Here is an 8,763-nt window from a genome sequence, read left to right on the forward strand (position 1 = left end):
ATGAAACTGCCTAACTATAAACCCACATAAGAAAGCAAGAACTCTCCCTCCATCATTCTGCAGTTATTACGTGATTGGGCAGGCACGCTGTTTTTATTGTGGGAACGCGGACGTGAAAACAGGCTGTCGACACGTCACTCAGGTCCGCATGGAGCTGGAGGGGGCGCGGCCTCCAGCTCCGCCTGAATTTCGGGAGAAAATTTGTCTCGGGAGGTTTTCGGGAGAGGCGCTGAATTTCGGGAGTCTCCCGGAAAATCCGGGAGGGTTGGCAAGTATGCAAAATTATCATTTCTCCTTTTGTGTGCTGATTGTGGCCCCCTGCACATCTTCCCAAGTATTTCCACTTATTCTGGTTCATTAGAGCTCAGCTGAGGAGGAGCGGTTTAGGCCATTATGTGGGGTCACTGAACTACATGACCCGCAAGAATAATATACACAAAGGCAGCAGTCGAAGAACTGCTGGCTGTTTTAAGGAAAAAAAAAATGTTTCTGCTGGTGCTAAGTTAAAAAAATTCTCCCTGATGGAATTTTTTGTTTAAAATCCTTACTGGAATTTTTTGTTTAAAATCCTTACTGTAAAAAAAATAATTAAAAAACATTAAAATAAATAAATAAAATAAAATAAAATAAAATCCTAACTGTAATTTCCGGACTATAGAGTGCATATAAACCGCACCCACTAAGTTTTAGGGGGAAAAAAAAAATTCCAGTAGGGATGTCCGATAACTCTTAATTACAGATACCGATATCAACCGATACCGATATATACAGTTGTGGAATTAACGCATCATTATGCCTAATTTTGTTGTGATGCTGGATGCATTAAACAATGTAACAAGGTTTTCCAAAATAAATCAACTCAAGTTATGGAAAAAAAAATGCCAACATGGCACTGCCATATTTATTATTGAAGTCACAAAGTGCATTATTTTTTTTAACATGCCTCAAAACAGCAGCTTGGCATTTGGGACATGCTCTCCCTGAAATAATCCTTATACCTACTACAACTATGGGAAACACTCTACTTTGACTTTCACAAAGTGCTTTTTTTTTTTTTTTAACATGCCTCAAAACAACAGCTACAAAAAGAATAAAGGCACACAGCTTCAGTCCAAAGTATACTATAAACTGGGCTCAATCTGCCCTGTTCTTAACGTATTCGTATGAGTAACAAAAATGTGCAAATAAAAACAAGAAAGGCACAAAAATAAAAAAAACTGCTTCAGTCTAGACTAGTAGATAACACCCATCCTTTTAAAGTGCATGAACATGAATAAAACTGCTTCAGTCTAGACTAGTAGAAAACACAGCCATCCTTTAAAGTGCATGGGGGAAAAAAAAAAAAGCACAAAACATAAATAAAACAGCTTCACTCAGTCCAGACTATTAGTCTATTTGTGCAACAGATGAAGCACAAATAGTGGGCTAATTATTTTTCTCCTTGTCATCACGTGTGAGAGGTAGATTTTTCTGAATGAAAACAATCATCTGCAAGGGGTTCTGGGTATTTGTTCTGTTGTGTTTATGTTGTGTTACGGATGTTCTCCCGAAATGTGTTTGTCATTCTTGTTTGGTGTGGGTTCACAGTGTGGCGCATATTTGCAACAGTGTTAAAGTTGTTTATACGGCCACCCTCAGTGTTACCTGTATGGCTGTTGATCAAGTATGCTTGCATTCGCTAGTGCGTGTGTCAAGCCGTAGATATTATGTGACTGGGCCAGTATGCAAAGGCAGCGCCTTCAAGGATTTATTGGCGCTCTGTACATCTTCCTGCGTCCGTGTACACACCGCCGTTTTAGAAAGTCACAAATTTTACTTTTGGAAACCGATACCGATAATTTCCGATCTTACTTTTTATAGCCTTTATCGACCGATAATATCGGCGGTCCGATATCATCGGACATCCCTAATTTCCTTATATGAGCCGCACTTGAATATAAGCCGCAGATATATACGTTGCAAAAATGAATTATTTACACAGAAAGATTCTGTAAATGTAATGCACCTTAATTGTTTCCAAACGGTGCATGCAACACAGCGGTAAAACGGCTAATCAAACAAAACAGAAGTCATCGTCATGCACCCACCAGCTGCGGAACCTTGCTCTTCAAATAGCTAAACAGACTCATTAACCAGTGATGGGCAAGCTATTCGGAAAATGTAGTAAGCTAAGCTACAAGCTACTCTTGATTACCTGTAGCTAAGCTACAGGGGAAGCTATCCCATTGAATTGTAGCAAGCTAGTCTACTGAGATCGGTAGGTCGTGAGTTCAAACCCTGGCCGAGTCATACCAAAGACTATAAAAATGGGACCCGTTACCTCCCTGCTTGGCACTCAGCATCAAGGGTTGGAATTGGGGGTTAAATCACCAAAAATTATTATTATTATTCACGGGCGCGGCCACCGCTGCTGCTCACTGCTCCCCTCACATCCCAGGGGGTGATCAAGGGTGATAGGTCAAATGCAGAGAATAATTCCGCCACACCAAGTGTGTGTGTGACAATCATTGGTACTTTAACTTTAACTTAACTCATCCAACATCACGGTAATACACAACAGCTAACTACACACATAGTCTCACTTTGGATTTTGTCACACACTGCATTTCCTTAGTTTAGTTAGTACTGTTTTGTATTATTATTATTATTATTATTATTATAATATATATATATATATATATATATATATATTAGAGATGCGCGGATAGGCAATTATTTCATCCGCAACCGCATCAGAAAGTCGTCAACCATCCGCCATCCACCCGTTTTAACATTTGATCAGAACCGCACCTGCCCGCACCCACCCGTTGTTATATATCTAATATAGACGATGCAAGGCATTAGTGAGGTTATAAAGCTTTTGCCTGTTAAAGAAAGGAGACTGATCCAATGCAGCACAGACATTCGCGTGCCACGCTGTCACGACCCAGACGCACACCAGTGCGCAATCATATGGGAGCCGCGCTGAGCGCACCTCCAAGCGCGTCTCGCTGCCGGCGATGGCCGGGTATATGGGCCCGACGCTCCAGCGCCATCCATTTTCAGGGCTAGTTGATTCGGCAGGTGGGTTGTTACACACTCCTTAGCGGGTTCCAACTTCCATGGCCACCGTCCTGCTGTCTATATCAACCAGGGTGAGCCCCACCCCTTTCGTGAGCGCACTGCGCGCGGAGTGACCCCTGTTACGCACCCCCGGCAACAGGGGTGGCCGGCAGGTAAGCTGCGCGCGCGGAGTGACCCCTGTTACGAGCCCCCGGCCACGGGGGTGGCGGGCAGGTAAGCTGCTTACCTGCTGCGCGTGACGCCGGCCGCGGCGGGGTGTCGGTGCGGTGGGCGCGGTGGTGACCCTGGACGTGCGTCAGGCCCTTCTCGCGGATCGCCTCAGCTATGGCTCCCGGTGGGGCCCTCTCGAGGGAAGGGGCCTCGGTCCCGGACCCCGGCGAGGCGTCCCTTCTCCGCTCCGTAAAAGTGTCCATCTCTTTTTTTTTTTTCTTCTGTTGTGGCATATGCAGCAGGTGCCTGCTCGTTTTTCGTATGTGGGTAACAACATTTAACTATGTATATATATTTCCGAATTGGTTTAACTGCCACCCGCCTGAATCTATTTCAAATCTTTTTTTTTTTTTATTTCAACCGCCCGACCCGACCCGACCCGCGGATAAAATCTAATTTTTTTAAATTTAATTCGCCTGATCCGCGGATAATCCGCGGACTCCGCGGTTGTGCCCGCAAACCGCGCATCTCTAATATATATATAAATAATCTTTGAGCATACTGCCCCCTGGTGTCTGAGCCGTCAACTCCCTTTCAGAAAACACAATAGACTTACTTACATTTTAAAATTTAAAAACGTTGTTTGGAGCTCCTGCGGTGAGCAAACTTGTCCAAAAGATGGCGCGATAGCACAATCAATAATACACCTTTTCATTGTATTTGCTTGTTTTTTTTGGAAAACTATTTGAATTATGGCCGTCAGCGAGGAAAAGTCCATAAATTAGCCACACTGTTTTATAGGCTCAAAGTGTTGGAAAAAGGTTGAGCCTCATAGTCCGGGAATTTACGGTAGTATCGGCTGGGTTTCGTGCTGTTTGCAAAACCACGGATAGTCTTTCTGTTTCGCACTATGCAGTAACTGCATAAGAGATTTGTACTCAATGCACATTCATGCAAAACAAATGCATGAGCAACAACCAATTGCACATACAGTAACTTGAGTGTGCTTAATGGGGCCAAATGTAGTTCCACACGTGCTTGCAAAAAAAACCACACTTTGTACCCGATGTCACGCCCATAAATCACGTTGGACCAGGCCTGGATTTAAGAGTTGAGCAGTTTCTAAAATCCATTTTGATTTCCACAATGTCACGAGGTAATAAATCATTAAGCGCACTCCCGTATGCATTTCCTTAAAGAGCAGTGAACATTGGCTCATAAATCTCCGGCGACTTTGCCATCCCCTTTTGCAAGAGTGTTGGAGAGAAAACAAATCTGTTGTCATCCTCAATGTAGCGTCATTCTGCGCCTTGGTTTTTTTCAGCCCCTCAGTCAATAAACTGTTGTGCCGTTGGGACAATCACAAACCATTGAAAGACTCAAACTGAAAACATTTTGTGACACTTTAGCTTGCAGAGCCATGTGTTGCACGGATACAAATAGTCAGCCTCAGATTTTGTAAACGAAACATCACTTAGAGTCGATATTGTACCAATACCCTGTACCTGGGGATCAATAACAGTACTTAACCAATTACCATTTTAGTATATATGTGTGTGTTCAAATGTGTTGCTAATTGTTAAAGGGGAACATTATCACAATTTCAGAATGGTTAAAACCATTAAAAATCAGTTCCCAGTGGCTTATTATATTTTTCGAAGTTTTTTTCAACATTTTACCCATCACGCAATATCCCTAAAAAAAGCTTCAAAGTGCCTGATTTTAACCATCGTTATAAACACCCGTCCATTTTCCTGTGACGTCACATAGTGAAGCCGACACAAACAAACATGGCGGAAAGAACAGCAAGCTATAGCGACATTAGCTCGGATTCAGACTCGGATTTCAGCGGCTTAAGCGATTCAACAGATTACGCATGTATTGAAACGGATGGTTGTAGTGTGGAGGCAGGTAGCGAAAACGAAATTGAAGAAGAAACTGAAGCTATTGAGCCATGTCGGTTTGAACCGTATGCAAGCGAAACCGACGAAAACGACACGGGAGAAAGCGAGGACGAATTCGGCGATCGCCTTCTAACCAACGATTGGTATGTGTTTGTTTGGCATTAAAGGAAACTAACAACTATGAACTAGGTTTACAGCATATGAAATACATTTGGCAACAACATGCACTTTGAGAGTGCAGACAGCCCAATTTTCATCAATTAATATATTCTGTAGACATACCCTCATGTCAGCAGGCCAGGGAAGCTAGGGTCGATATTCTTCTCTTGATCATTTTCGGTGGCATAAGGGACGGTGTGAGCCAAGACATCCAGGGGGGTTTAGCTCGCTCGTCTGCGGGAACAAACTGCCGCCATCGCTTGCCGTGCTACCGAGGTCCTTTGTCCCTGAATTGCTCACACACCCCGGCAGATTCAATGGGGGTCTGGCGGCAGATTTCTTTGACTTTATCGTTGGAAATGCATCTGCTTTGAGTGTCGCAGGATATCCACACATTCTTGCCATCTCTGTCGTAGCATAGCTTTCGTCGGTAAAGTGTGCGGAACAAACGTCCAATTTCTTGCCACTTTCGCATCTTTGGGCCACTGGTGCAACTTGAATCCGTCCCTGTTCGTGTTGTTACACCCTCCGACAACACACCGACGAGGCATGATGTCTCCAAGGTACGGAAAACAGTCGAAAAAACGGAAAATAACAGAGCTGATTTGACTCGGTGTTTGAGAAAATGGCGGATTGCTTCCCGATGTGACGCCATGTTGTGACGTCATCGCTCCGAGAGCGAATATTAGAAAGGCGTTTAATTCGCCAAAATTCACCCATTTAGAGTTCGGAAATCGGTTAAAAAAATATATGGTCTTTTTTCTGCAACATCAAGGTATATATTGACGCTTACATAGGTCTGGTGATAATGTTCCCCTTTAAGAAAAATACAAAAATCCTGGATCATAGGGTGCACTGCTGATAAATGGTCTATGTTCCGTCTTTTTTTCATATATAAGGCGCACCGGATTATAAGGCGCATTAAAGGGATCATATTTATTTTTATTTTTTTCTAAATGTAAAACACATTTTTGTGGTCTACACAACATGTAATTGTGGTTCTTTTGTCAAAATGTTGCATAGATGATGTTTTACGGATCATCTTCAAGTCGCTTTCTGACAGTCGCTTCCGGATGCGCCGTTTTGTGAGCGGTCTTATTTACGTGGCTCACCTTCGACAGCGTCTTCTACCCGTCATCTTTGTTGTAGCGATGTAGCGTGCAAGGACGGGAGTGGACGAAATGTCAAAAGATGCAGCTAACTGTTTTAATGACATTCAGACTTTACTAAAATCAATAGCGTAGCAGTACCTCTTCATCCGGGAACAACATGAAAAACTATCCGACCGGAACTCTCTAATTACTAAAATTCCTCGGGTGAATAATTAAAACTCACTACACCGGTATGTTTTAGCGCTTTCATGGCGAGTTTACTGACAGATAATAGTGAGAACTTTACAGCAGTGTTTTTCAACCAACAGTCTGGTGTACCGTGGGAGATTATCTAATTTCACCTATTTGGGGTAAAACATATATTTTGCAAACCAGTAATTATAGTCTGCAAATGATGTGTTGTTGTTGAGTGTCGGTGCTGTCTAGAGCTCGGCAGCGTAACCGTGTAATACTCTTCCATATCAGTAGGTGGCAGCCGGTAGCTAATTGCTTTGTCGTGATCACGATATGCAGACGACAGGGGGAGGCAGTGTGAAGGTAAAAAGGTATCTAATGCTTAAACTGAAAAATAAACAAAATGTGAGTGCCCCTAAACAAAGGCATTGAAGCTTAGAAGGCTATGCAGAACGAAACTACAACTGTACTGGCGACAAAGTGAAGAAAAACAGAATGCTGGACGACAGCAAAGACTTACAGCGTGTGGAGCAGACGGCGTCCACGATGTACATCCCGAACATGACATGACTGTCAACAATGTCCCCACAAAGAAGGATAAAAACAACTGAAATATTCTTGTCTGCTAAAACTGTCACGACTGGGACTGTGGCGTGGTTTGTTCTACCGAGGTGCAAAAGATTTGGACCATACGTGGTGTGAAGGGGAGTACATGATTTATTTAAACACTATAACTAAAAAAAAAAGGATCAAACAAAAGGCGCGCACAGGGGCGGAAATACAAAACTTGACTATAAACACAAAACTTGCACAAAGGCAGAAACTATGAACAATTAAACAAAACTTGCAAACTATGGCATGAAAAAAGAAAACTTACTTGGATGAAAAAACGGCATGAAAAAGCACAGCAAGGGTCATAAGGGTGTGTGGAGAGTATAAATGCGGCATGTCACCAGAAAGACAAACTGAAAACAATGAACTTAAATACTACAGACATGATTAACAAAAACAGGTGCGTGACTCAAAACGTGAAACCGGTGCGTGACGTGACAAGTGAAAACTAATGGGTTGCTATGGTGACAAACAAGAGTGCACAATGAGTCCAAACGTGGAACAGGTGAAACTAATGGGTAATCATGGAAACAAGACAAGGGAGTGAAAAGCCAGAAACTAAAGAGTCCAAAAACTAAACAAAACAAAACATGACTAAAACAAAACATGATTACACAGACATGACAAAAACAAAGTAGATGCAGGGAATAGTGCTTTAAAGAAAGACATGAAACTGCTACAGGAAAATACCAACAAAACAGGAAAAGCCACCAAAATAGGAGCGCAAGACAAGAAGTAAAACACTACACACAGGAAAACAGCAAAAAAAGTCCAAATAAGTCAGGGGGTGATGTAACAGGTGGTGACAGTACACCTACTTTGAGACAAGAGCTATAGTGTTGCATGCTTAGTTATGGTTTAAAGTCACATCCGACGACTTTTTATTGTCAATATCGAGTTTCATATTTGAATGATTTCTGCTGGTGGTGTGCCTTTGGATTTTTTCAATGAAAAAAATGTGCCTCGCCTCAAAAAAGTTTGAAAAACACTGCTTTACACTACTTTATATTAGAAATGGCAACAGCGGAGGATGAATGTCCCATAACAAGAAGTTAGAGAAAAAGAAGAAGCTTATCGACTACGGTGACAAAGGCGGATTTGCGCAATATTTCAGTATTCAAGCAGATCCCAAATACAGATCAGCAGGTACCAGAAGGTAAAAAAAGTTGGATTGGCATAATATTGCGAAACAAAACGCCAGATAAGTCGTACTAAAACATTTTGATAAATTTTTGAGCGCTGTATGTAATGTTCTATATTTTCAATGGAACATAAAATGTTGGTGTTGTTTACTTGAGTCATATTGCAGTCTACACGTATCTCTTATGTTTGACTGCCATCTACTGATCACACTTATCAATACACCATGTACCAAATAAAATTGCTTCGAGTAAGCAAAACCAGAATGTGGAGGTGGGGTGTAGTCAGCGCTGCTTGCAGGAGGAAAAGTCACCGCCGCTGTCCATGGCACTGAGGACGAGCACCATGTGCTGACGACGAGACACAGCTGGCAGGTGATTAGATTTCACAGGTGGTGCGTGTTAATCTAATCATCTGTTGTCTTTAACAGTAAGCGGCCGGGAGCAGAT

The sequence above is a fragment of the Nerophis lumbriciformis genome, linkage group LG20 (genome assembly GCF_033978685.3).
Source record: "Nerophis lumbriciformis linkage group LG20, RoL_Nlum_v2.1, whole genome shotgun sequence".
Taxonomy (NCBI): Eukaryota; Metazoa; Chordata; class Actinopteri; order Syngnathiformes; family Syngnathidae; genus Nerophis; species Nerophis lumbriciformis.